The sequence below is a fragment of the Camellia sinensis genome, chromosome 9 (assembly GCF_055761805.1).
Source record: "Camellia sinensis isolate YWXY chromosome 9, ASM5576180v1, whole genome shotgun sequence".
Taxonomy (NCBI): Eukaryota; Viridiplantae; Streptophyta; class Magnoliopsida; order Ericales; family Theaceae; genus Camellia; species Camellia sinensis.
Genome location: NC_138969.1, coordinates 66,744,622 through 66,772,176, shown reverse-complemented (window position 1 = coordinate 66,772,176; position 27,555 = coordinate 66,744,622). Strand labels below are relative to the sequence as shown.

General features: G+C 36.9%; 1 protein-coding gene across 2 annotated transcripts in view; it reads left to right on the top strand.

Annotated features, from left to right (window-relative positions):
• Positions 1-2,752: 2,752 nt before the first annotated feature.
• Positions 2,753-27,555, top strand: part of LOC114318584 (putative disease resistance protein At5g63020) — a 46,337-nt gene continuing 21,534 nt past the window's right edge. Inside the window, exons 1-5 of one of the 2 annotated variants that reach the window (XR_014339924.1) lie at positions 2,753-2,953; positions 8,816-8,921; positions 20,718-20,856; positions 20,942-21,006; positions 21,602-21,686. The gene's annotated coding sequence lies outside the window, so the exon portion shown is untranslated. The remainder of the gene's footprint in view (positions 2,954-8,815; positions 8,922-20,717; positions 20,857-20,941; positions 21,007-21,601; positions 21,687-27,555) is intronic. The other variant, XM_082887014.1, reaches the window with a different exon arrangement.

The window sequence follows — 27,555 nt, the reverse complement described above, 5'->3', positions numbered from 1 at the left end:
GCCTAAACGAGCCTTAACGGGCTGGGCCCACCTTGGGCTGCGAGCGGGTTTCAGGCCGCCTGCGGGCCACGGGCCAAAATTACACCCCTAGTCAACGGCTTTATCTCAGCTTTGTATCAGCTTGGTGGCTCGGCTCCAGCTCGGCTTGGATGACGTCAGCGGATGATGTTGGATCATCTTCTCCACTAGTTTCGCGCGTGAAGCACGTGCAACCAGTCGCCGGCACGTAGAACGACATCAGTGGCGTGTGCGGCCTATTCCGGCATCCTTTTTCGACGCGGTTTTTTCCTGTGTGCTTGTCTCGCCAAGAGCTTTCACTTGGTGTGATCAAAAGTGGATTTCGACCACTTTGATTTATGGGCAATTCTGGAAAAAAACACTCTATTTTTCTGGAAAACACTTAACCAACTTTGATATCACTTTGTTAAGATCATGGACACCCAGAAAATAAACAACAAGCATTATACACACAAATGAGACACAAATATTTACGTAGTTCGGGCCAATGCCTAGGTCCACGGACAGAAACTAGAAATTCACTAAATAGAGCAAATACAAATCAAAAGAGGAAAAAAACTCTTACTCAACTCACAGCTCTCTATCTCTCAAATTTCTGATGATACTTCGCCCTCTCCCTCCCGTCTCTATTTATACACAAAGATGAGAGAGAGAGAAGGAGACAAACTCTCCAAAATTTCCTACCATCTTAAAGGTGAGAGTCAACAATGGCTACAACGTGAAGAGAAGGGAGAGTCTTGCAGATGCCCAACTCAAACTTTCACTTCTGGTGGAGGTCCTCCTATGCCATTCTCCTTAACCCTCTGCTTGCATGCATGTGGGTTGGAGTAACAAGAACTACCCAAATTCCCACCGTGATTAGAGAGCTTAAGGACAATAAGTTTAAAATTGCCATTGTTATGAATATGTATGACTTGAGCTTAGAATAAGTTGATTCATTTATCTGTGTTTATCTTTCTTCCTCTCTTGTATATATGTTGAGATGTTAATGGGTTTAGTCTTGTCAAAAACAATATCTATTAAAAGTAATAGTTTTATAAAATGTGTTGAGATTATTTTAAAGATTAAAATAAAACTCATTTTTTGCCAGATTAAAAGTCTTATTCTAAATTTGTACCTTGAGGTTTTCCTGTGGCTTACCTGTGGAAGAATTCTTATTCTAAATTAAAATTCTTATTCTAAATCTTATTCTAAATCTTATTCTAAAATTCTTATTCTTATTCTAAAATGGTATTCTTTAGATTAATGGCTTACCTGTGGCTTAATATTATTTTCTATTGTCCGCTTGTGTTTAATAAAAAAAAAAAAACTTTTGTTTTAAATTTTTTTTTTCTTATTATCTGACTATATTAAAAATATTAAGAAAACAGTGCGAATTGTTGCATGGAATTGTTGGATATGTAATTTACCATTACTTTGTGTAATTGATAGCATGTGGCTATTGAAGATTAGTATTTGGATCTTTAATGTTGTTTATAAAGATTTATGAAAATAAATTTGTCAAGTTAATTGGTTTTAAATTTTGTTGACTAAACTATTGGAATGTGATAATGTTAGTGCATAACATGTTTCTAACATGAACTAGTCATCCAAATTGTACATTGTGATTTACTTAATCGTATTGTACCATATTGCTTTGCAGCACTCATGATCCATAAAAGAAACTCTTCTGTATTTTGTTTTTCGATTCTGACTCTCCTATTCCAATCAATTTGAAACTTAGTTTGATAGAGCTAGCAAAAACTACTTTGTTCACTCCCCCTTATATATCCTTCATGTCGTGAATGTTTGGCAACTATATTATATATGTTTTATATGACTAAATTACCAATCCTTTTGTGTCATGTGCCTTGTTCCACCAAGAAGAAAAAAAAAAGTGGGAAGAGGTCATCTTTGGACAGAGTAATTAATTGAGAATTGGGTTTTAGTGATTATTTTTTGTGTTCTCATGCAGTGGATACTTAGGGAAGACGAGAGGTACTTATCGTAGATGATTGTCATGCAATTAGATTATTTTTATCTATATAGTCTATATATTTTTAAGAATAGATCATTTATTTATTATAATATATATATATATATATATGATTTAATCTTATGATTAGTTATGTCTTATTAAACTAATTTTTTGCATGCATATTTTTCTTAGCTTGTCATATGAAACAAACGATTCAAATCATTTACATGAGTACAAATTAGTCCTATAATACGGCAACTTTACCTATGAAATTGAGATTTACAATTTTAGCAAATCCTAACTCGCTTTAATTGGAGCTCCACTAGTGGATGATGAGGCTGGTCCCTCGAATTTGTCGGTCTAGTAGACCTGATATCGAGTTATGAAAATAATAATAATAATAAAACTATTCTTCTTTTTAACAATTTAATATAATTTATTATTATTATTATTATTGGATAAGAGAATAAATCTTATATTCGAACCTTGCTGTTTACTAAATAACTAAAAAATTTGAACATATATTTAATCCACTTATCAAAAAAGGTTGATTATATGTGAAGGATATATCAAAAATATAAATAATAAAATTATTTCTTTATTTAATAACTTAAACTTGTAGTTGAATTGATAGTGAAGACTTATTGACTTGTCAAAGAACGAATATCATTTTTCTCAAGGCAAGAAAATCTATAGGAAAAAGCAAAAGAGAAAAAGGAGCTAGTATATATCCTTTGTCATCTTTAGTCCATGGAAGCAAAGCATCAAACATTTGTGCCACATACATCAATGATCAAACCAAGAAAACAATTTCTTTCCATTTCTCAAATATAGAATGTTCAGGTCTCCATCTCCATCTCTATCTCCATTGTGATCCCTACAGCAACCATTTCTCTTTCCCTCTCCATCTCTATCTCAATTGTGATTCCTGCAATAACCATTTCTCTTTCCCTCATTTAATTGTTTACAAAAAAAAAGGTACGCTTAAATTTCTAGTTTCTCCTTTTCAATAGTGTTAAGACTGTATTTGGATTATAAATTTTGATAGGGATTTAATGTGAGCCAAATATGAATGAAATATAAGTTTTTTTTTTTTTTTTTTTTTCTATTTCTCTTTTTCTCTTCCAAATTTCTAATCAAATTCATAATTCAAACACTGTATAAATAAATGTAGTCCACTAATTGCTTATTCTATTCATAATGCAAAGCTGATTGAATGTCTGTTAGCATGAGCTACTAAAATTGCTTTATAATGGCCACAATATTTTATATGGACATAGTTGTGTGTGTATCAATTTATGCATCATATACAATGCATTATGGTTATATGGGATCACCTTTGATGTGTGTTTGTTATTGTTATTATAGTTTTATGCATTTTTGGTTATACGTACCTTATATAGTGTTTAGTTATGACTCATTTTTTCTTAATCATAACTAAAAACGATCCAATTATGATATTTATAATAATCAAATTCAATAATAACATTACTTACGTATAACACATGACCCTTTTATATAATGAGTAAAGGTGAGTTTGTATGTAGTTTTTCTATCTACGTCTCACGAACCCTATTAATTAATAGAGACTAAATTAGGTGTAGATATTTTTAATAGGTGGTGATCTGGTGTGATGACAAGCACCATCTTTGTTCTAGTGTTGTGGCCTGAGTTCAATTTACAAAAAATCAGTATTTTTCCAAAAAGTAAAGGTAAGATTAATTTCTTAAGGGGAAATAACAATGTAGGGTAGAAAACCAAAACAAATTTATAAAACATGGGGAGTGCAAGTGTGAGTTGGATCTCTTCATCTCTATGTAAATTTTTTTTTATCTGTTTCACTGACATATAATCCTCCCTTATTTTAATTATTTTACCAGTGAAAAAGAGAAACATTAATTGTGAAAACTAATGTACATAAAATATTGACATGAGCATCAACAAAAGAAAGAGACTACAATGTATCAAAACAAAACTAATCAATTCCAATTAGATTCACACGGAAAAACAAACTCAATCATTTGCTAGCACTAAATCAAAAGTTGGTGAGGAGCCAACCAAAACAAAAACCATTTTTTTCTTTTCCCTCAAAATTTTGAATATCGTCGCTATTGTTTTTGGCAATGAAAACATTCTTGTCTAGTTGTGTTTTCATTTTCTATTTTGAGAAATAAAGTACATTTCGTATTTGTTTTTGTTTCTAAAAATTGAAATAATTTTTAAAAGAAAAAAGACGCTTCATTTGTTTCGAAAAAAAATTGTTGGCATCCCTCTCCTCCCTTCCTACAATGCCCAGCATTCAATAACTCATTAAATATGTTTTCTTATTATTATTTTTTATTATTTTTATCAAAACAATTTTTTTTTTAATTTTTTTTTTTTTTTTTTTTTGTATTGACAATGAGACCAACACTGCACCCAACAAATCAACCTTGAAACTTAAAAGAAAGGACGGGATGGGAATCATGTCATGTGGTGTCGTTTTTATGTCGTGTCATATTGGATTTGCGTTTAAAACAATCCAACATTAACACGACCTATTTAATTAAACGTGTCAATTATCTTGACACTGACCTAACCTACTTATAATTATATTAACCCTAACACGACATGTTTAATACGATTAGTAAAAATTCGTGTTTCAGATTCTAAGGAAATTGAACCGTCTATTTAAAAAAATTAATAATAATAATAATACATTTCACATCACTCGCAGTAGAATAACTTATTTAAACATTGACACACAATGATAATATATCTGCCAATATCTATGAAAATAATTAAAAATATTCATCACTAATCCATTACATATCCAATCTAAATTATTATCACTCATTAATATTTAAATATCCAATATAATTTTAAAAGCAAAATAAGTTTTCATCCAACCAAACTAATAACTATAACACAAAAAATATTAATAAATTAACTAAATCAAACAAAGTGAATTAAAATTGTAACACAAAAAAATATTAATAAACTAAAAAAATATATTGTAATTGTCAATTATGTTAATTCACCATTGCTAGTTGTAACTTGTATACTAAGAAGAATAATAATAATAAAATAAAAAAAATATTATGGTTTTTGCTAGATTTAAGAGTTCTTTAAGATTTTGAGAGAGGGGAACAATTTATCAAATTACTACCGACAATTGATTTATCATTAATTTGGTGTTACACTTCATTAGGCATATTTTATATATAGAGATTTAAGTTTTAATTTAGCGGATGAGAATGCATTACTTAAGATCTTATGGTTACTAAATTCATGTTGTATTTGGGTTACATACGAGCCAATAGTGGATTCATGTTAATGTGTCGACACGAATTTTATGCGGGTCAGACGTGTCCATTTTGGATTTCATGCGTTCAATCCAAACACAACACATTTAATATTCGTATTTTCAGATCATGTCATATTCGGATTCGAGTCAAAAAATAACTTATCCTAACTCTCTAATTATGTATACGATTTGAGTCATGTTAACAATTATTTGCCAAATTCCCACAGTAAAATGAGTGGTGATAATGCCATGAATCATTTTTATCCTACCACAATATTTAATACAAACTAACATTTTTTATCAGCCAAACCAAATAACCTCCCCCTTTTCTTTTTCTCACACTCTTTTTGGGTTTTGATCCTTATGAAGTATGAATATTTCAAAAAAGTGACTGTACGGGAAAGAAATATACCTTTTCGTATAATCCTGTTGACTAAGTCTGTGCTCCGTACGACGTCGCTTTATCACCTGAAAACACAAACGTGAGCTAGCCGGCGGGTGTGTGCCGGAAACCTCTCCGATGCCTAAGTCAGCAAACTTGACGAATAGACAAAACTCTGTATATTCAGAAAGCAAAGTTGTGTGTTACCTTTCCCAAGGTGATGTTTGTGAGCTTTTATAGGTTTCACGTGGCATAATTCTAGTAGGACTTCTACTCCTCCATGTAAAGTCCTCCTAGGATTCATACTCCTAAAAGATAATGCTTATCCTTTAACACCCCCCTCACTGCTTAAACGAAGTGAGATGGTTTTTACCATGGCCGAACTACCATATGACCGAAATAAAACTGGCTATGCTGAGCCACAGAGTATGCCGAACTATCCTTAGTTCGGTGTTTCCTTTTACTCCTCCTTATTTCGGTTCTCTCATGTTCAACCCATGGTGTATTTAGACCGAGCTACCGTGTAGCAAGGTTTTGACCGTTCTAACCACAATACATCATGACCGGACTACCTCCGAGACCGGCCTAACTCCAAGTTGCTTCCAGACCGGAGTAACTTTACAATTCTTGGGCCGGAGTAACTTTATCTCTCTCGGGCCGGAGTAACTTTTCGGCCTTGTTACCCAGTCCTTCGTACTTTGGGCCACAAAGTCCATCTCATAGCTCGGCCCAATTTTCACCAAAATTACCCTCTCAGTGACGTATTTGTATTTTATTTGTATTGAATATCAATACTTTAGATACTTACAAATATGTATTAGATACTTATTCAAGTACCGGATATTTTTCAATTAATTTTTCAATATTTTTGGAGTATCGAATACTTAATTTTAAAATATCGAATACTCCAAGTCATGTATTACTTCTTTTACGAAATTAGAAGAGTAACATTTATTGCATACCATTAATATATAATATAATTGTAAGAATAAATACAAGAATATTTTCTAATATTGTATTTAGTTCTTTAATAAAAAGGAAATAGTGAATTTATAATACCTAATTCTTAAAGATTAATATTTTACATTATAAAATTAGAGTGTAATTCCTCAACATTCTTTAGCTTATGTGTAACTTGCTACTACTAATTTAAAAAATATTTTTTTTTACAAATATATCCTAACCATACCCGTATTCTTTTTTTTTTTTTTAATTTTATCATATCGTTGTGTCCATATCCATGCTTCCTAAATAGATCCTCTCCAGCAATTGATCCCTCAGTGCCCTACACTTTGCATAAGATGAAGACATGTGAAGAGGAGTTGATCTAATGGATTGGAAGAGTCCACGTACTATAGCTGTTGTGCACCTATAGAAACGACACCGTTTTGTCTTACGGTGGGCAAAAATAACGGAGTGCAATTTATTTATTTTTACCTGGGTCAACAACATGAATAAAAAACATCAAAAACAGAGCTCCAAATGCAATGAAAAAAACATAACACCAAATGCAATAAAATGTTTTTATAATGTAATAGGATAAAAAGCATTACTCTCATATAGGAATCAAAAACACAAATAGATGAGCCCTGATTTTTTTAAGCGAATAAACACAAGACCTTTACGAAAATCAATTGTATAATATAAATTAAATAATCCAATTTTAGGGCTTGAATAACTCAAGAATTCAATATGAAGTTTGTAATCATAAAAGTTAAATTTATACAAATTAGCAATATTAATGAAAGTTTTTCATCAAATCCAAAATAGTGAATTTGGGGGGGGGGCGGAGAGCAACTCCTTTAATCTACTTACAATTTTGACAAATTCAAAACTGATGCATGGTATTTGGTCATAGAATTTCTGAAACTTATGGGCAAGTAAGGCAATGGCAAAAAGACCAGTAAACGCAAGACATCACGTGCTCTAAATGACATGAAATTTAGTCGAGACATCAAAAATATCATAACGATCAAAACCCATCACTTTGTCATGGCCTATGATGGATTTTGAGTGAATTCCAACATTTAGGCCATCAATTTTGTGATTTTGTCATTTTAGAAAATATTTTATTTATCTTTGACTTGATCTAGATGAATCCAATTTTGCCTAAGTTTGTCTAGTATGTTCTTTTTCATTACAGTATCCCAATTTGAGCCTAACTCAAATATTTTCATTTTTGGTAATTTATTTTATTTTGGCGTGATTAGCAAGTAATTACCCTAGGATTTGATTTTCCTTTTTTTACTTAGATTTCCAATGACATTGAAAGAATAGAATCAATTGCTCTATCCTGTCTATCTTTTACTAGGGTTAAATTAGTGACTTCAGATCCTCTGCCCAACACTCTGTACCAATTTTGTATCCCGATATTCTTGAGCCACCACGTGTTCATTAAAAAAACTTTGTCATTCTTGTACCGCTACATGTCCATAACTCACTTAATACTAACTCAACCTCCCTACCCCACGAGTCATCACTTATTCTTTTATCATCCTCTGGCTTGACTGTAACCACTGTGGACCACCATAAACAATAATGCTAATTTGATTTTAAGAGTATAGACACTCCATTTTTGATCGGCCTTAAGATGGGTGCCTTCCAAAGCTTCTCGATGATGAAAAAAAGATGAATGTTTTTGATCCACTTGGAACAACTTTTGGATGGAGAAAGACTCCCCAACCCTGAACCTGTTTTAGCCAAAATGTTTTCAAACCTTTAAAAATTATTTTCGAAATTGTTTTCAAGACTTCACTCTTTTCAAAAAATTAAAAACATGTTTCTTCTAGAAAACAAGTGAGAACAAAGCTGAAATGAATGAAAGGATAGAGAATACTCTCGAAATAGCTGAGTCACAGGTTTTTGTGCTAGCCATAGCTTTTTTGTTCTTTGCACCCATATAGGAATTATATGTGGCAGCAAAAGTCATGCAGCATAGAATAGTTTCTAGAAGATGGTCTCTCAACCATCTTGGAAGATTCCATTCGCATATACTCTGGATATCCATGCGAAATGGCATATTCCAAAGGCCTCCTTGGCTTATATATACACACATTTATGTCAGAAAAAGGGTTATTCCTCTCCCTCTCTCTCTCTCTCTCTCACACACACACACACAAAACTCAATTTATGTCAAAATAGATACTCAACTCCCATCTCTTTTCATCCACAGCTAAACTTGGACAATTTTTAGCATCATTGGAGACTTGAGGGAAGCTTGAAAAGACTCATCTATTGTTTGGACTTGATTCCCACTTGCTTGGAGCTTTAGCGAAGAAGTAAATCTCTATCTTTGAGCATTTTCTTTCTTTTTTCTATTCTTTTCTCTTCTCCCAAACACTCTTTATTTCTTGTGATCTTTGGAGTATATAGCTTGTTAGACTTGAATAGATTGGGGATTCTGGCCAATTTCCCCATATATTGCTTGAGTTGCATTATATTCATTTTCTTAGAACATTCTTTCCTTTTCTCAGTAATCAAACACTTTATATTGTTGCATTTATTTTCCTTTTAGTTGTATCTTGGGCTTGTATAGTTAGGATTCTAGCCAAATCCTATTTACATTGGTTTTAGCTCCATTGTCTTTACTTTCTTACCACTTTCTTGCATTTTTTGGAAGCCAAACATGTGCTTTCCATTTGAAAATGGTTGAGTCTACTTTTTCAACCTATCATTACGTGGATTTGAGCATCTCATGATCATTTCCATTAGTAGATTCTGAGGCTTTTTCCATTCTCTTTCCTTTAGCTTTCATTTTCTTGATTAGTAGCTTAGTTTTCTTGGAAGATAGTTGAATCTACTCTCTCAAAACCATCATTCTATGGACTTGGGTATTTCATGCTCATTTTCATGTGTAGAGAGAGTAGATTTAGTCCATTTTCTACTATCTAACTTCTATTATCTTGCTTATTAGCTTAAGTTTTCTCAAATTATGGGTTGAATCTATTTCTCTGATGTTTCCTTTCATGTATTGAGGCCTTTGCTTTGCCAAATGCTTATTTCCATGTTCTTTTGGAATAGATTCACCTCATTATCTATCTCTCACTTTCTTCTTTTAGCTTTCCTTGAAGTAGAGTAGCATTCGTTCCTTGTTCTTAGTTTTGCTCTTGGTGAAATGATGGAATCTATTGTTGCTCCAACCCCCATGCATGCATGTAGAAGATGGCGTAGGAAGACCTCCACTGGAAGTGAAAGTCTAAGCTAGGCATATCTACAAGCTTCTCCCTTCCCTTCACGTTGTTGGCATTGCTGACACTCACCATTAACCATTAAAGAGGGTAGAAATGTTTAGTGGGTTGGTATCTCTCTCTCCCTCTCTTTGTGTATAAATAGAGATGGGAGGGAGAGGATGAAGGATATTAGAAAATAGAGAGAGAGAGATAGAGAGAGAGCTGTGAGTTGAGTGAGAATTTTTATCTCCTCCTCTGTATTTGTATTTTGCTTTGTTTTAGTGAAATTCTCTTTTCTGCTTCGTGGACGTAGACATTGGGCCGAACCACGTAAATATTGTGTTCTATGTGTGTGTGAGATAATTTTCTGGGTGTGTTTGATCCTAACAAAGTGGTATCAAAGCCGGTTTTGTGCGTTTAGGAAAAAATAGAGCGTTTTTTCAAAAATTGCCCAAAAATCAAAGTGGTCGAAATCCACTTTTGATCACATCAACTTGAAGCTTTCGACGAGACGAGCACAACCGTGAAAACCACGTAAAAAACGGAGCTTTGACGACTCTGCACGTGCCACTGACGCTGTTCTCACGTGCGTCCATGCACCGCATGTGTTGCCAGAGGAAGAAGACGCGTGATCCCACGCGTGCGCACCAGATGACCTGACGTCACCAGAGCCGCTAATTGGAGCCATTGACGAGCTGAGCCGCTGACCAAGCCGCGTTGACCAAAGCCGCTGACCAAGCCCTGCCGTCAGCCACTGAGCCGCTGATGCTAGCCGGACTGGAGAAATTATCCGGTGCTTCTCAGCCGCACTAGATTTCACCGATCTGAACCGTTCAACTTGTTTTGGCTTGATCTGAGCCATTTAAGGTCTGATTTGGGTGATCCAATAGTGCTTTCCAACTATTTGGAATATTCCAGACACATCCGTACAGTCAGATTTTACAAATCAGATTTTGAAAAATTTACAGTCTTTATTTTGGCAATCCGAAGTGCTTTTTCGGCTAATATGACTAGTCCAGACTCCACTGCGAAACTTATTTTTCAGATAGAGATCACTTTCTATATGATGAAGGAATCAACATCGACTTTGGGATAGATGATCAAGTTGAATGCTTCTAACTATGCCATTTGGAAGGCTAGAATGGAAGATGTCTTGTATTGCCGTGATTTGTTTGACCCCATTGAGCTTCATGGAGTCAAACCAGCAACGAAAAATGATGAAGACTGGAAGCGGAAGAATCAAAAAACCATTGGCCAGATCAAACAATGGATCGATCACAGTGTCTTCCACCATGTCGCCCAAAAGACTGATGTCTATGCTCTCTGGACAAAGTTAGAAGGCATGTACCAGTCAAAGACTGCTCGGAACAAAGCCCTTTTGATGAGAAGACTTGTGAATTTGAAACTGAATGGCAGTATCTCTGTTGCTGAACACACCAGTGAGTTTCAAAATCTGGTGAACCAATTGGTAACTGTCAAAATGGAGTTGGATGATGAGATGCAGGCCATATTGCTGCTCAGCTCTTTACTAGACAGTTGGGAGACATTGGTGGTGTCCCTCAGCAACTCTGCACCTGAAGGAAGACTGACCATGAACATGGTCACTGATGCTTTATTTAGTGAAGAGGCAAGAAAGAACGACATGGGTGGAGATCAGTCCATGCCCTCATCACAGAAAATAAAGGCAGAAGCAGAAACAGAAGCAGAAGCAGAGGTAGGGGAAGAAGCAAAAACAGAGGACGCAGCAGAGAAAGATCTTAAGACAGAAGGAAGTCCAGAGAAGGTACGAGTCGTCCAAGGTTCAAGTGCTATGCCTTGAAGGGAGAACAAAAACAAGGCAATAGACAGCCAAAGACTGAAGATGGGAACATTGCTGTTACTGTCTCAGAGGATATTTCATTATTCTCTGTTGAAGAAGAAGATTGCCTCCATATGTCCGACAATGACACCGAGTGAGTAGTAGATACAGCAGCTTCCTACCACACTACATCCCGGAACGAGTTTTTCAGTACGTACCAGGCTGGAGATTTTGGTACAGTGAAGATGGGTAACTCCAATTTTTCGAAGATTGTGGAAATCGGTGATGTTCGCATCCAAACCAAAGTTGGGTGCACGATGGTGCTAAAAGATGACAAGCATGTTCCCGATTTACGCCTAAATCTTATCTCAGGGATAGCCTTAGATCGACAAGGCTATGAGAACTACTTCAGCAAAGGCATATGGAAGTTGAAAAAGGGATCTCTAGTGGTAGCCAGAGGACAGACAATTGGCACGCTGTACAAGACTCATGTGGAGTTGAATTCAGATAGCCTTAACGCAGCAGAAGATGATACGTCACCAAATTTGTGGCACAAAAGGCTGGGTCATGTGAGTGAAAAAGGGTTGCAGATTCTGGCAAAGAAGTTGCTTATTCCCTTTGCCAAAGATGCGAAATTGAATCCTTATGACAACTGCTTGTTTGGAAAGCATCATAGAGTCGCTTTTCACTCATCATCTAGAAGACAATCAGAGTTGTTAAGCAGAGTATACTCTGATGTTTGCAATCCCATAGAAGTGGAATCTTTGGGTGGCAGAAAATACTTCTAGACGTTTATTGATGATGCATCACGGAAGGTATGGGTTTATGTCCTAAAGACCAAAACTGAGGTGTTCCAGCATTTTCAGACATTCCATGGTGGAAAGGGAGACCGGAAAAAAGCTGAAGTGTCTCCGAACAGACAATGGAGGCGAGTACACGTCAAAGGAGTTTGAAGCCTATTGTGCTACTCGCGGCATTCGGCATAAGAAGACTGTTCCTGGAACCCACAACACAATGTGTAGCCGAAAGAATGAACCGGACCATTGTGGAGAAGGTCAGATGTATGCTCAAAATAGCAAAGTTGCCAAAGCCATTTTGGGGAGAAGCTGTTCGTGTTGCTTGCTATTTGATCAACAGATCGCCATCAGTTCCACTGAATTTTCAGATTCCAGAAGAAGTATGGTCTGGAAGGAAGATTTCTTACTCTCACTTAAGAGTGTTTGGGTGTAAAGCATTTGCACATGTATCCAAGGAGCACAGACAGAAGCTGGATGATAAAGCTACTCCATGCAACTTTATTGGCTATGGAGATGAAGAATTTGGATACAGATTGTGGGATCCAAAAAACAAAGAGGTCATTCGAAGCTAAGATGTGATATTTCAAAAAGGCCAGACCTTAGAAGACTTTGGGCAACCAACCAAACCCAAAGTTGATGATGTTTCAGAAATTATTCCTAATCCTGCACCATCACAGCATGCCACTGATGAAGAAGAGCTACCGCTGCATGCAGCCAATGATGTAGAGTTGTAGGATGGACTTCCAGAAGAAAAAGATCTAGAAGCAGAGGATATTGAGCAGGGGGAGCCACAACCCCCTCCACCAGGGACTGTTAGTCCATAGTTATGAAGATCAACAAGAGAGTCTAAGCCGTCGTCAAAATATCCTACTTCTGAGTATATTTTGCTTACTGATGAGAGGGAGCCAGAAAGTTTTCAAGAAGCTCAAAATCATAAGAAGAAGAGTAGTTGGCTGCAAGCTATGCAAGAAGAGATGCAGTCCTTGCAGAAAATCAGACTTATGATTTGGTGAAACTTCCCTAGGGTCGAAAAGCATTGCAGAACAAATGGGTGTTCAAGTTAAAGAAAGATGGCAGCAGAAAACTAGTCAAGTATAAGGCTCGATTGGTTATCAAAGGTTTTGGGCAGAAGAAATGTATTGATTTTGATGAAATCTTCTCGTCAGTTGTAAAAATGACATCCATTCGAGTAGTTTTGGGACTAACGGCCAATTTGAATTTGAAACTTGAACAGATGGATGTGAAGATGGCATTTCTCCATGGTGATCTAAAGGAAGAAATTTACATGGAGTAGCTAGAAGGTTTTGAAGTTAAAGGGAAAGAAAACTTAGTCTACATATTGAAGAAGAGTCTCTACGGCCTCAAACAAGTGCCGAGACAGTGGTACAAGAAGTTTGACTCATTCATGGTGGGTCATGAGTACAAGAGAACTGCTGCATACCAGTGTGTTTATGTCAGGAAATTTCCCGGTGAAAACTTCATCATGCTCTTGCTCTATGTTGATGACATGCTGATCATTGGGCAGGATGCCACAACAATTAGATCACTGAAGAAGGAGTTATCACAGTCCTTTGACATGAAGGACCTAGGCCCTGCACAACAAATTTTGGGCATGAAAATTATGCGTGACAGGAAAGCCAAGAATTTGTGGCTGTCACAAGAGAAGTACCTTGAACGGGTGATTGAAAAGTTCAACATGAAAGATGCCAAGCCAGTCAGTACTCTACTGGCTAATCATTTCAAGTTGAGTAAGTGTTCTTGTCCCTCCTTTACAAAAGAAAGAGAAGAGATGGAAGCTATTCCCTACTCATCTGCCGTAGGAAGTTTAATGTATGCAATGGTGTCCACCAGACCAGATATTGCTCATGCTGTTAGAGTTGTGAGTAGATTCATTTCCAATCCAAGGAAAAAGCATTGAGAAGCAGTCAAGTGGATTCTGAGGTACCTTAAGGGTATAACAAAAATGTGTTTATGCTTTAGAGATGATAAACCAGTCTTGGAAGGCTATACGGATTCAGATATGGCGGGAGATCTTGATGGTAGAAGATCTATATTAGGATTTCTGTTCACTTTTGTAGGGGGAGCCGTGTCTTGGCAATCCAAGTTATAGAAGTGTGTTGCTTTATCCACAACTGAGGCAGAGTATATTGCCGTAGCGGAAGCTGGGAAAGAGATGTTGTGGTTGAAACGGTTTCTCCAAAGTTGGGATTAAAGCAAGAAAAGTTCACGGTACATTGTGATAACCAGAGTGCCATAGACCTGTGCAAGAATTCGATGTACGATTCTCGCACAAAAGCACATTGATGTTCGGTATCATTGGATATGTAAAGTGATGGAAAAGCAGTTATTGGAACTGATCAAAATCCATACAGATAAGAATCTAGCTGACATGCTTACAAAAGTGGCCTCGAAAGACAAACCCGAAATCTACAAAGACATTGCAGGGATGGACTTCAAGTGAGAAGTCAGTCATGCATATAGGTATGAAGAGGGAGAATTGTTGCTCCAACCCACATGCATGCATGTAGAAGATGGCGTAGGAAGACCTCCACTGGAAGTGAAAGTCTATGCTGGGCATATCTGCAAGTTTCTCCCTTCCCTTCACATTGTTGGCATTGTTGACACTCACCATTAACCATTAAAGAGGGTAGAAATGTTTGGTGGGTTAGTATCTCTCTCTCATTCTCTTTGTGTATAAATAGATATGGGAGGGAGAGAATGAAGGATATCAGAAAATAGAGAGAGAGAGAGAGAGCTGTGAGTTGAGTGAGAATTTTTATCTCCTCCTCTGTATTTGTATTTTGCTCTGTTTTAGTGAAATTCTCTTTTCTACTCCGTGGACGTAGGCATTGGGCCGAACCACGTAAATATTGTGTTCTATGTGTGTGTGAGTTAATTTTCTGGGTGTGTTTGATCCTAACATCTATCTCAACAAAACCACTCATGTTTATTTTCATATGTTGGAGGTAGATTCCAATCTCTTCCCTCTCGTTTACTTGTTTTCCCTTTATTTCTTGTATTGTTATTGTGCTCTTTGATAATGGTTGAGATCTACTTGCCTCGACTCCATGTTTTATGACGTTGAACCTTTTTCTCCCTTCTTAGGTGAGATCTTGGCTTATTTTCATGTGTAAAGGGGTAGATCATAGTCATTATATATTTCTTCACCATTTTCATTCATTTTCTTTATCTCGTGTCTATCTTTCATGATCATAGCTTAGTTCGTACTTTTTAAGCCCGTTATATCACGTTTTATTATTGTTGCTATATCGTTATGTCGATTATATGTATTGAGATGATTTCCATGCTTGAGATAATTCACATGAAATTTTAGTGGCAATCGGGCTCATAGGATTCATTTTATGAGTTAATGCATTTTTAGACTTTTGCATCTAAGATTATGCATATTTTCTATCTCTCTAGTCCCTTTCACACTTGCTTGATGTTGAGGAGTACTAGGCGAGTTTCTTCCCTTTTATTTACATCTTGCTTTTGTATTCTTTCCTATTTTGTCCAGCATGCTACCATGAGACTATGTGCTTACTTAATAGGTCTCGATGTTCGCTCATTGTTTGGAGGGCATTTTGCCTAAATTGAAAATGCCTTTATCTCTCGTGAGGGGTTTTTAGTCATTTTTTAGAAAAATCCTCATAATAAAACTATTTTCAATTTTGAGAGAGTAGAAGCTTTCCAAAATAGGTGATTTACTCTATACTTGTTTACTTCACATAATAAAGATAACATTAATAATTGGGGTATGAACATATCTTGGAAATGATTCTCATATCAAGAATTAGTATAGGCCGATCTTTGATCAAGTGAGTAGAGGGTGGTCAATTCATGACTTTCCTTTCTTATACCTAAACCCTCAAACCAAATTTTTCGATTGCAACAGGCAGTGGCCTATATTAATTGGAGTCCGAGTTTTGTAATTTTTCCAAAAAAATTAGGTGGTGACTCTAGGTCTAATGATACAGTCTTTATTTGGCATTTTGATATAGTAGCGGATTTTTTGCGAGAGCAAGACGAGAGGGTGAACTATCAGGTGTGCTAGAAACCTTTCCAGAGATCCCACAAAGAGCCTTCTCAATTTCCAGTCATCTTTTTTTCCTTTACCCTGAAGGCATCAACTGCTATGTTTTAGATTTGGCCTTCGAACCATCTGTTGGGGAAAAATTTTCGATCTTAGAAACCATACAGTTTAATTAAACTTATTGTTAGAATATTTTCAAAATATATATTTATATATTTTTTTATTATATGAATTATAAAGAGGTGTGACTTTTGAGTTTAAATCAAGGGGTGTAAGCATTAGATTTAAACCAAAAGATAGGACTTTTGGATCCAAAGGATATGACTTTTGGATTCAATAGACACAAACCCACGCCTATATAAACGCAAAAAGGGTTTCCATTTGTAAGACCGAACTTCCATGGATTTTCTCTATAGAATTCATGTTGTTATTTTTTTTTAACTTGGTGGATTAGAAAATCAAAAGGTATTCAGGATCTAATTTTGTGCATGCATAACACAGTCAGTCTTTAAATTGGGCTTCATTGTATCCTAGAGGCAAATTCGCGAATAACCAGGTGCACACCAGAATTGACCAAATTGATAGGGTTGAATATTTTCTGTTTTATCTTCTTTCATCACATTTACCAAATTTGCACCAACATGTAGATTTTAAGTTCTCAAGATACTTCTCTTAACCTCAAGTATCACAAAGATGCTTAGAGAAAATAAAAAAAATAAATGAAAGAGTGTCACGACCCCAAACCGCCCCTAGTAGTTTGGTGCCGTGATGGCCAGTAATCCAGGGTTACCGAAGGCCAACTTTCAAGATTCACACACAATCAAAGTAAAAATATATGGGGCTAACAAGTACGGAAGCGATTCATACAAAACAGGTTAGTCCATAAGAGCTGTGCATACACTACAAGAATTTACACATTTGCCGACCACTTTTGCCGACCAAAAAAATTTTGGTCGCAAAAAAATAATATTTGCCGACCAAATTAAAATTTCGTAGCTAAAATTTTTTTCTATTACCGACCAAATTTTTTTTGTTGCAAATAAGTAATTTTTGGCGACCAAATTACAATTTTTGTCGCCAAAAATCTGGGCGGGAGAATAAAATCTGGGCGGGTGCTGAATGATCTTTCAGCGACGAAATTATATTGGTCGCTGATACCAAAACGACGTCGTTTTGATATCAAAATTCCCATACAGACATCAGCCGACCAAAAAAATTGGTAGGGGATAATTTACTAATTCAAACACATAAATCCTAAATACGCGCCTCTTTCACACACCTCAGACGAATTCGATCAAAGCTCAGTTCCGCCAATCGACCTTGCCGTCCGTCTGCGCCGCCGTCCGTCTTCGCCGTTTCTGATTCATCTGGGTATTTTTTTTCAACTTATATCCGTCAAGGTGACGATCGATGTGGAACAGAACTGTATTAGTGTTTACAACAATGGGGATGGTGTTCCAGTGGAGATTCATCAGGAGGAAGGGGTTTATGTGCCCGAGATGATCTTCGGGCACCTCCTGACGAGTAGTAATTACGACGACTTGACGAAGAAGACGACCGGTGGTAGGAACGGGTACGGAGCAAAGCTTACGAATATATTTTCGACGGAGTTTGTGATCGAGACTGCGGATGGGAAGAGGCAAAATAAGTACAAGCAGGTATATACAGATTTGTGATTTTTTTTTTTTTTGTAATTTTAATGGCCGTTCTTGGTTTTGAAATCTTGGGTTGGGTGTATTGATTTAGGGTTTTTAGTGTTTTTGTGTAATGGATATATATGCTGTTTTAGATTTTTTAATGTGGCCCTTGATTGCTTGTTGAATTTGAGAAAGGTAATTTACAGATCTAGGGTTTTGGTAACTTCAGGATTTGGGGTTTTATTTTCGAATTATAATTCTTAAATCTTTGTCTGCGAATTACTATTATTGATTAGGGTTACTTCAGATTTTTCTTTGTTGGATCTTGGGGTTTTCCTGATACTTTGAGGGATGCTTTGCAATTATTGATGTTTGGATGTTTATCTATACAATGCAGGCATATCTTTACTTTAGGGTCAATGAAGATGGCAAGTTCTATTTTATTTTATTTTATTTTTAAAAAATTCTGGTTATTGATTATCCTATCCGATCCAATTCAATAGAAATAAACTAGGGACTTTGACTACAGAGCACTTGGATTTTTGATTTTGAAGTTTTTCATGTGGAATTTAGGTTTCTGTTAGGGTTCTGTTATTGGTATGTTGTTCTAATGTGTCTGAAACTTAGAATGTGGCATTTCCTTACCTTTCCTGTTTCCAACTCTGAGATATACCACACGAATTTTTCTGATAGATAAGATTTAGCTCATAATTTTTTTGATAAATAAAGATTACACTCTATTCAAAACTAAGACAAATAATTTAGGTCATAAATTTTACACAAATGTCAATGTGTAGTGGTTAAAAAATTTCTTGTCCTAAGGAATACTGGATACGTAAGTTGTCCATCTTCACTACAGATGTGACTGTGTGTGGCATCTTCATCCAAATTCACTAATCACCTTTTTCTTCTTTACTGGACCAAGTCTGTGAAAACCAGGAAAGTTGTCAGAAAAAATATACAAGAGCCAATTATGGTTACTATGAAATTCTAACTTCCATCTTAGAATTATTGAAATGTGCTGTTCTTCCTTTTTTTCTCCTCGGATATTTGTGTGCACATCCATGGTGCAAGATAAGTTAAGAAATTAAAGAATCAACAAATGGTATGAACAAAATACCAAAATACACCAATCCCATGTGCAACCTCTCAAGAAATTGATACATTAATTCTATGAATAAAAAGTACAACATATATAAAATACCTCAAGTTGCATGTGAAGAACTAGAAAGGAAAAAAAATTCCAACAAATTGAGAGAGCCAACAACTATTGGAAGCCCTTCCCATTACTTCAAAAAAGAGAAGAAAAAAAAATGCTTACCACTTATTGCTAGTAATTTTGTACTAATAAGCTTGATTGCTTCAAATCGCTTATATAAGCACATTAATTGTTCAGGCAATGATAATAAGAACAGAACAAAATATAGCAGCACTCTCAACCCATGCCATGATAATTTATATATGTGCACATACATGTATGTATTTATAGATATATACCTTCACATTTGTGTGGCCGGTGGATGAGTGAAGAGGACTGTCAAGAACCCGGGATGAGGCCATTGACAAATCCCAAAGCTTCAGTGTGTTGTCTGTCGATGCAGAAACAAGATTTGTTGAATCTATGAACTTCACGTAGCTCACAGTTTTGTTGTGTCCAATCATTGTACACAGTGGCATTTTTGTGTTACGGAGATCATAGTAATAAATTCTATGATCTGCTGAACCAAATGCAAGGTAACGACTAGAATCAACAGGAAACTGAACACAGCAGACATTGGCCTTCGTTTTGATGGTACCAACACTTACTCCCTGCAGTAGCAACCCATGTAAGAGAAACAACTAATTATACATCCAGAATAAAGTCTACACAGCAATGGTAATTAGATGACTGCAGTACGTTTATGTTGTTCTAATGCCACATTCTAAGTTTCAGACACCAAATTAATAAACATTTAAAGTTTTTAGGAGAGCCTTATCATAAAAATTTCACTAATATAAATATTCATCTTTGAATTGGGCATCATTGGCTGATCTTATCTGGAATTTGTCCAAGGGAGTAGTGATCAGTTGCCCAATTGGCAGCATAAAGCTCTTGTAAAATTTCATTCTATTGGTGATCAAACACACAATGGAATTGTCTATAACACAGGATGGACTAAGCAATGGGATTGCACAAACTATGCAGCCTGAAATCATTCACATTTCACACTAAGATAGAATCAAAACAATCTGGTATTCAGGGCAATGAAAAGGTAATGGTACCTTTTGTTCTGTTTTGTTCTGACAATTATATATCATAGTTTGAGTGAGATATAGTTAATGAATATGTATCACCTATTTTGTGTCTTAGATTGGATCCTGATGTTACAATTTCCAAATTGATTTTTGGCTAGCTTGCTAAAATTTCTTAGTTTTAGGAACCTTTGTATGGATTAAATATTTTTTATTAAAATTTAATTTTGGGATTAGCACATTCCCTGAGAAGTTATCACTTCACTGTGTTTATGATGCAACTTCTGTTTTTTTCTTTTTTTCTTTTTTTCATGTTTCCTCTCTTGAAGTCGATTAGTTAGTGTGTTTCATTTTTGTTCTTTGTCCGTAATGATTGAAGTTGACAACACATATATGAATGCTTTCTAGGAGCTTGCATATTTGTTAGAAGAGAAAAACATGTCTCTGGCAGCGATTCAGGTAGCTCATGAGTCGGAAATAAATAACTTGGGCTTAGAACTTGAGAAAGAACGTGACAAGTTAGCAAATATTCAGCTAAAATTACAAGGTTCTTCCCTACTCTTTCAATGTCCAATTGTAATATCACATTTTGTCATCTTAAATTTCTCACCTGATCTCTTTTCCATTCCTAGAGGAGCTGAAGTTGAATAAATCCTTTCAAGAGGAGCTGAGCTTATCAAAAGTGGACAAGGACAAAGTGAGTTATGAATTGGGTTCCTTTTTATTGGAATTGATGGCTATGTTGGCCTTTTGACATTATTTATGTAAAGTTGACCATAAATTACTTTTACTCATTTATCTTGAAATTCATCCATTTATATCTGGTAACATTCACAGAAAGGTTATTTACAGATCTAGGGTTTTGGTAACTTCAGGATTTAGGGTTTTATTTTCGATCTTAAAAATCTCAGAAATCGTTTTCTACCCGAGAATTCCTTTACATTGATGTATCACACTACTCTTCAACTTTATTGACTTCCCATTCTTCGCCTCTGAACTTTATGTTTATCCCTTTTAGGGTTTATTTGACTCTACTATCACAGTACAAATATCTATTTGGGTTACTTGTCTGATCAAGTTGCAGTGTTAAGAAGATTATTATGTTTGATTTTGAACTCCTCATGAACAGTATTTAGCTGGATTTTACTCTGATACTCTGTTTTGTGTTTGATATTAGGTGGGTTTTACTCTGATACTCTGTTTTATGTTTGATATTTGGTGAGATTATGCAATTACTAGCAATTTTTTTCCCACCCTTTTATCATGATGCTAATTTCATGTATGACTATCAGATATATCGATTATCTCTTCTTAGGAGACTATGTTGATCGGGGCCAGCACAGCTTGGAAACAATTACTCTTCTGCTATCTTTGAAGGTATAATACTCTTATTTGGCCTGTATGTTCTTCCTTAGTGGTTAATTATCTAAGGGCTCAAACATTTTCTTAAACTAAAACATGTTGGCTATGTTTCTGTCCATATTGATCGGTTGAACTAGAAACTTGTTACAAAGACCTAGAAGGGATCAGGTGAGTAGGTAGAAACTGATGAAAATGAACTGTTAACATGTATGATGTCGACTTTCCCAGTCAGTATTAAGTGTATGCTTAAGTAAGAGGATATGCTTGGAAACACAGTTACAAGTAACGCTTTTGAAATCTACATGGGATTGGTTGAACCTAGTTTGAGTAAGAGGATATGCTTCGTTTCTGTTTTTTGCCCCATTTTCTCTAGTTCAGATTAAAATGACAATTGCCGACCAAGAGTTTTGGTCGCAAAAAATACATCTATTGCCGACCAAAAATTTTGTTGGTCGTGGAAACTCACTTTTGCCGATCAACAGTTTTGGTCGCGAAAAGTAACAATTGGCGACCAAGCCAATTTTGGTCGCAGAATGTCACAATTGGCGACCAAAAAATTTGGTCGCGAAATGTCACAATTGGCGACCAAACTTTTTGGTCGCGAAATGTGTCAATTGGCGACTAAGAAATTTGGTCGGCAAAAGGCGACTTTTCGCGACCAAAGTGTTTTAGCGACAAAATGAATTAGTCGCGGTAATTAAATATTTAGCGACCAAAAATTTAGTCGGCAAATCCAACTTTTGCCGACCAACGAAAATTTTGGTCGCGAATTACTTTTGCCGACCCTCAATTGGCGACCAAAGTAGCGACCAAAAAATTTGGTCGCGAATAACTTTTGCCGACCAAAAATTGACTTTTAGCGACCAATTTTTTTGTTGCCAAAAGTGTTAATTCTTGTAGTGATAAGTCAAATGAAATAGCAACCATCTGCGTATGGGTTACAACTTAATTACAAATGAAGCAAAGTACAATTTACATCTTATATTTTAACAAAGGGCTTCACAAGCCGACACAAACAAAATACACGAATTACAGGTCAAGGAACATAGTCTGCCAGATTGCCGACATCCTCGTGCCGACATATCATACATACAAAACACACATCTTAATCAAAAGGCTTCTCAAGCCGACGTGTACGAAATACAAATATTACAAGTCGAGAAGCATAATTTTCAAGATTGCCGACGTAAATACAAGTCAAGCCGACATAATCAAAAATCCAAAATAAGCTCCAGAATCACATCTAGGCGTCACCGCCTTCTTGCTCATCACCTACATATATATATATATAGAGAGAGAGAGGGTGAGCTTGGATACTCAGTGAATGATATAAGTAATAAAGGGTTTGCATGAATATTAGCCGAAGTCCTTTAAAAAACAATACAAGTCAAAACTCTATATAACAAGGGATGGACCTCGTCCATCTAACAAATCTTCAAAGCTTCAAGGGACGCTTACTAGCATCAGCATATTACAAATGATAACATTCCGACAAACATATCCACGCAGTAAACCGTCAGTGGCCAAAACAAGACAAAGTAAGGGAGATATCTCAAACAAGGGTGCTACAAAAGTTTAGAGTCCTCTAGCACAAGGGACTTTCAAGACAAGATGTGCTACGAAAGTTTAGAGTCCTCCAGCACAAGGGACTTTCAAAACGAGATGTGCTGCGAAAGTTTGGAGTCCTCCAGCACAAGGGACTTTCGAAACGAGATGTGCTGCGAAAGTTTATAGTCCTCCAGCACAAGGGACTTTCAAAATGAGATGTGCTGTGAAAGTTTAGAGTCCTCTAGCACAAGGGACTTTCCGAGAAGGTCATCAAAACAAGATAATGCTTGATATACAAAATAGGGACAACTATTCATGCTTAACAAATACTTTCAAAACAAAGCAAAGCAAAGTCTTTATCAAAACATATAACATAGCTTTATTAAAAATACCACTCACCTAGTTCGTCAAACGTCGGGGTCAAGGCAAGTCCCAGTCCTACAAACACATAGCAAAGTCTATTGAATGCATTACTCAAAGCAAGTCTAGCATGCATGCAAATGACCTCGGCATTCTTCAAAAAAAAAAAAAAACAAGTCAAATCAAATCAAAACACCGTTCCTTATTTCTGGAAAACAGGCTGGGCAACTACCAGGTCTAGGTCGAGGTCCCACACCTCCTTGCCGAGGTGTGGCCCCGACGGCCACATTCAAAAGTGAAATCGGGAAAATCTGGGTTTCCCTCTTGATAAACATGAAGAACATAAGTATGAAGAACATGAAGGACATGAACATGAGGAAGATGAATGCAAAGATCAAAACTTGCTATTACGAAAGCTGAGATTTCATGCTATGAATTAAAAAACATGGACCTGGGCACCCATGCTCAAAGATCTTATCAAAACAAACACAAAAACATGAGCTTTAATGCAAACTTTCGGATCAAACGAGGCTTTTCTTCAAGAACACATGAAAATCATTTTCTCTTTCTAAAACCAACTCTAACTCATTGTATGCCGTGCAGAATAGGTTTGATCATGCAATGCAGCTTGATGATCAATAAGAACAACAAGAGTAGGTTAGGATTCTAACCTCAAAACTCGAATCTAACGGTTCAAGCTCCAACGATCAAGCTCGGAAGCTCACTCTCTTACTCAAACTTCTCCTCCTTCTTCCTAGAGTTTCTCCCACTCTCAAACACAAGATTTGATACAAAATGATATGTTTCCCCCGACAGTCACTGACTTAATCCCTCTGTTGGGACACGTGGCACCGGCTGGTTGGCTCTACTAAAAAAGGTGACTGACTGATTAGACAATACCAAGACAAAGCGTATTCAACAAGCTAAACAGCAAGAGCACCCCGGCAAGTAACGACATCGGCTAACAACAAGGCTCCGGCAAGCAAGTGGCAAGGACATCGGCTTGGAAGGACAACACTTGACCAAGTTGTGCCACACCTTGGCCTAGATGTGCCACACCTCGGTCTAGGTCATACCATTCCAGGAACAAAATCGCTAGTGCAAGGATCAAAGACCTAGAACACCTAGATATTAACATCTCGGCCTAGATGATGCATATCTCGGCCTAGGCGACGCGCACCTCGGCCTAGATAGTGACATCTCGGCCAATATGCCAGGGTAGAGATGAGGTCAACCGATGGGGTCCCAAGATAGTTCTAAGTGGAAAAGGTTTCGAAGGTGCCTAGGCTCAAGATAACCTCGGTAACACACCAGGCAAGAACAAAGCATGCAAGCAACATTCGAGCAAAACAAGACAAAATTTGCAAATGCACATATCAAAACAAGATCATACGTAAATGTATGCAAGTATGACTAGGTTGAAATGAGGGTTGTTACATCCTACCCCCCTTAAAGAAGTTTGGTCCCCAAACTTGAGTTACCTTGTTCCAAAAATAATTCTGTATGCCGGACTTTCATTTCCTCTTCCATTTCCCATGTAGCATCCTCACCATAATGCTCCTTCCATTCAACTTTCACCATTGGTATCGACTTACTTCTCAACTGTTTCACCTGCCTATCGACAATCCGTATCGGCTTCTCTTCGTAGCCTAAATCTTCATTAATTACAATTCTGAAATAGTCGATCACATGTAGCGGATCTCGAATATACTTCCTCAACATCGAAACATGAAATACATTATGGACTTGGTTCAATCCTGGCGGCAAGGAAAGTCTCTAGGCAACGAGGTTAACCTTCTCAAGAATTTCAAAAGGCCCGATGTAACGGGGTGCTAACTTACCCTTCTTCCCGAATCTTGTAACTCCTTTCATCGGCGAAATCTTTAGGAACACGTGGTCCCCGACTTCAAATTCCGACTCTCTTCTTCTCTGGTCGGCATAACTCTTCTGTCGACTCTGTGCGGTTTTGATTCTTTGCTGAACGAGCTTAATATTCTTGGTTATTACTTAAATTAACTCGGGACCTAGTAGAGCTTTGTCTCCTACCTCGGTCCAACATATCGGCGACCTACACTTTCTTCCATACAGTGCTTCATAAGGCGCCATGCCAATGCTAGCTTGATAACTATTGTTGTAGGTAAATTCCACCAAAGGCAAATGTACTCCCCAATTTCCTTGGAGGTCCAATACACATAGTCTAAGCATATCTTCAAGTGTCTAAATCGTCCTCTCTATTTGCCCATCAGTCTGGGGATGGAAAGCTGTGCTAAACCTCAACTCGGCTCCGAAAGCTCTTTGTAGGCTCTGCCAAAATCTGGAAACCAACTTCAGATCTCGGTCTGACACAATTGACATCGGCACTCCATGAAGCCTAACAATCTCATTCACATACAATAAAGCAAGTTTATCGGCGTTGAAGGTGGTCTGAACAGGCAAGAAGTGTGCTGACTTAGTTAGTCTATCCACAATAACCCAAATCGAATCTATACCCTTTTGTGTCTTCTGCAAACCAACCACAAAGTCCATAGAGATGTGCTCCCATTTCCACTCAGGAATCGGTAAAGGTTGAAGAAGTCCTACTGGCCTTTGATGTTCTGCTTTCACTTGTTGACAATACAGACACTGCGACACGAACTCGGCTATCTCTCATTTCATGTTCGGCCACCAAAACATCTGCTTCACATCCTGATACATCTTGGTGTTCTCGGGGTGAACAGCAAACTTGGAACCATGAGCTTCCTGTAAAATTTTTCTTTTCAACTCTGGGATGTTGGCCACACACAATCTTCCTTCAAACTTGAGCACTTGATTTTCTATGGTGTACCCTGATCTCGGCTTTGTGATAATCTCATCGGCTACCTTCTTGAAGAATTCATCTTCCATTTGTCTTGTCTTTACTTCCTCAACAATAGTCGGCTCCACTGAGATCGTGGTTAGACATGCCAATTTTCCAACCATCTTTCTGCTCAAAGCGTCAGCTACGATGTTAGCTTTACCTGGATGATATTGAATCTGCATATCGTAGTCTTTCAACAACTCAAGCCATCTTCTCTGCCTCATATTCAATTCCTTCTGAGTGAACAAGTACTTTAAGCTCTTATGATCCGTAAAACCTGACAAGAAGCTCCATACAAGTAGTGGTGCCAAATCTTCAAAGCAAATACCACGGCTGCTAATTCTAAATCATGGGTGGGATAGTTCTTTTTATGTGGCTTCAACCGACAAGATGCATATGCTATAACCCTACCTTTTTGCATTAATACACAACCCAGACCCTTATGCGAGGCATCATGGTAAACATGAAACTCTTCATTACCTGATGGTATTACAAGAATTGGTGCTGCGACTAACCTCGTCTTCAACTCCTGGAAGGCTGCTTCTCTATCCTTAGTCCATTCGTAAGCCACTCCCTTCTTAGTCAGTTGTGTTAACGGAATTGCAATTCTTGAGAAATCCTTTACGAACTTTTTGTAATAACCAGCCAATCCCAGAAAGCTACGAACCTCGGACACATTAACTGGCCTCGGCCAATTCACGACGGCTTCAATTTTACTAGGATCGACCGAAATACCCCCTTCATCAATTACATGACCCAAAAATGAAATAGTGGAAAGCCAAAACTCACACTTGCTAAATTTAGCATACAATTTCCAATCCCTCAAAGTCTGTAAGGTAAGTCTCAAATGCTCCTCGTGTTCGGCTTTACTCTTGGAGTAGATCAATATATCATCGATGAAGACAACCACAAACTCATCTAGATGTGGCTTAAAGACTCTGTTCATCAAATCCATAAATGCTGCAGGGGCATTGGTCACTCCAAAAGGCATTACTAGAAACTCATAGTGGCCATACCTCGTCCGAAAAGCGGTCTTTTCAACATCCTCGGCTTTAACCTTAAGCTGATGATAACCCGACCTAAGGTCAATTTTGGAAAAGACTCGTGCTCCTTACAACTAGTCAAACAAATCGTCTATCC